The sequence below is a fragment of the Nannospalax galili genome, unplaced genomic scaffold (assembly GCF_000622305.1).
Source record: "Nannospalax galili isolate Female #2095 unplaced genomic scaffold, S.galili_v1.0 scaffold1437, whole genome shotgun sequence".
NCBI lineage: Eukaryota > Metazoa > Chordata > Mammalia > Rodentia > Spalacidae > Nannospalax > Nannospalax galili.
Genome location: NW_008341050.1, coordinates 1,688,361 through 1,691,294, shown reverse-complemented (window position 1 = coordinate 1,691,294; position 2,934 = coordinate 1,688,361).

Below are 2,934 nucleotides of genomic sequence, written 5' to 3'. Positions count from 1 at the left end.
AACATGGGAGACGCCAGGCATGGTGGCGCATGCCTTTAATCCCAGCACTTGGGAGGCAGAGGCAGGCATATCTCTGTGAGTTAAAGGCCAGCCTGGTCTACATAGTGAGTTCCAGGACAGCTGGGGCTATAGGGAGACCCTGTCTCAAAAAGACTTTTAAAAAAAGCAAGAGAATAAGGGAAAATACCAGAATTAGAACTCCAAATTTTTTTTTTTTTTTTTTGGTCTTTTTGAGACAGGGTCTCCCTGTAGCCCCAGCTGTCCTGGAACTCATTATGTAGACCAGGCTGGCCTCGAACTCACAAAGATCCGCCTGCCTCTGCCTCTCAAGTGCTGAGATTAAGGGCGTGCGCCACCGCGCCCTGCTAATCATTGTTTTGTAGCAGAGTTACAGAAATGTCTGCGTTGGTGGATATGATAATTTGGATTGTAGCTATTTTCGCAGTAATACCAAACATTTCAAAGTTGTGCTTGGTCCTCTGGAGATGAATCAGGTCCTTCACCCCAGCCCCATCCTCTCCATGTTTTTATATAAAAGAACAGGACTGGCTGGGCGTGGTGGCGTACGCCTTTAATCCCAGCACTAGGGAGGCAGAAGCAGGCGGATCTCTGTGAGTTTGAGGCCAGCCTGGTCTCCATGGTAAATCCAAGACAGCTGGGGCTACAGGGAGACCCTGTCTCAAAAAGACCAAAAAAAGAACAGGACTGACTGCAGTTGCTTGGAGCATAGGATCTCATTGAAAAGGCCATTTTCATGAATACGGTAAGAGGAAGAGTAACCAGAGATTTCCCGACAGGTGGTGTTTATAAAGTTTTTATTTTCCATTTTCTTAAAAATAACATTTGCTTTCCTTTATGCATGTGTAGAGTGAACTTGTTTCCTTATGCTTAGTTAGTAATAGGCAGATAAAGACAACGCGAGTGAGGGGCCTCAGGCGGAAGTGGTAGAAGTAGGGGAGGCAGGGTGTGAGCGGAAGGGAAGAGGGCAGGGTGACCCAAGGGATGCTTGAGTGCCCATCAATGCACACTCAGGTCTAACACTTGTTCAATTTTGTTTAAAGACATCTAAAATCACCAAGAGATACAATTTCAGCACTTAAATCTACAGACGGAAACCCGAGCACTTGACCACAATTCTTAACTCTAAGCTCAGTTATTGCACATTAGACAGTTTAAGTAGGACACAGGCTGCAAAGCGGGTTGCTGTGCTTGGGACTTGCTAGGGATGTCTTGAATCTCCTTTTGCACCCCCAGGCTCTTCCCTAGGACAACTGCAGGCCCTGGATGACCCAGGTATCAAACACTAGCCTCCCCAAGGCTTTGGTGAAATGACACCAACAGATCTCCACCTATCCACTCAGAGCAAAAGCAGATGGAGTTTATGAAAGACTGAAGAGAGGGACTTCCGGGCCAAACCAGGTGGACTGGAGTGAGGGAGGACGTGTGCCATCACATGTAGTCACAGCTCTTGTGAGACCCTGGGGGTGGTCCAGATGTCCCATGTCCCTCTCATCAGTTTTACCTCCTCCCAGGGCTGCCCAGGCTATGCCCTGTCCCCATCACTCCTGGGACCTCTGAGTGGTCTCTCAAGGCACGTTTATTTTCTCCAAGCCCAAACTGCCTCATCTTGCACAACCATCTCTTCCAGCACCCATGGGACAAGGAGGCGTGGGCAACTGAGGACAGCTCCAGGGACTGGCAAGATGTGGCTCTGTTTGTTGTAATTTGGTTGAGCTCTTTTCAGTTCAGCCCTAATTCCCCTGCCTTGGACAGGGAAGTGAGAGCAGAAGGGACAGGGAGGGGCTGGGCAGGCAGCTTGGTCAAGGGCATATGCCACAGGGTTGATGGTGTTCTAACCTGTGACCCTCTTCCAGAGGAAGCCTCAAGTTTGTCTAACCAGAAGCCACTTGAGGGCTTCAGCCCCATGGGGAACAGCTGCTCTGCCTGCCTTTGAGGGACTCTGTCTCAGTGAGGTGTAAAGCAGTAGGGGCTGTAGAGGAGAGCAAGCCTCTGAACCCCTGCAGGCCAGCCATGGGTGAGTTCAACACCTTTTGCTGTCTTCCTAACACATATTTACAAAGTCAGGCAAACAACTAGAAGACCCAGGAACACACAGAGCACAGCCCCCGAGGGGAGCAGAGCATGACACTTCCTCTGTGCCCCCTCCCACCCCAGAGCCTCAAATCCTTCACAGCTGCCCAGGGACATTCTAGAAGCCCAGCTGTGGCAGAGGAAGAACCAGACTCCATCCCAGGGAGAGCAGGAAGTTTCAAGTAGCTCCAGCCAGGGGGCGAGGGCTAAAAGGTCTCTGGTACTCTTTCAGTTCTCTTGAAATATTATCTGCATCTTTTCATTAGGAGGAAGAGGAGGAGGAGGAGGAGGAGGAGGAGGAGGAGTGCTGCTTCTGGAGAATGCAGAGGGTTGATGTGACTGAGCCAGGGACCAGAGGAAGGCTGCTAAAGCCGAGGGGGTGAGGGTGGGGGAACGGAGAGCTGGATGAATGTGACATTGGAGGGTGAGAACTGTGCTGCAGAATGAGAAACACTTTTGGGGCATAGTGGAGTTCCCCTATTCCCCCAGCAGACAACTAGGAAGATGTTGATCCCAGGGTGGCGAAAAGGGGTGGACAGGGTGAGGCTCTTCCCTAAAGTCCAGACAACACTCCATGGATGCATCCAGCTGGTGCCCAGAGATGCTGGGGAGAACCAGACTGGGGCCTTGCCCAGGAACCCTCAGCACATGAACCCCACACTGCCACCCACCCTCCCAGCACACAGAGGCCCTCCTTCCCAGACACCAGGATGACCCCTAGGTTCTCTCTCTCTCTCTCTCTCTCTCTCTCTCTCTCTCTCTCTCACACACACACACACACACACACACACACACACACACACACACACCATACAGACATAAACACATATACACACACCATGC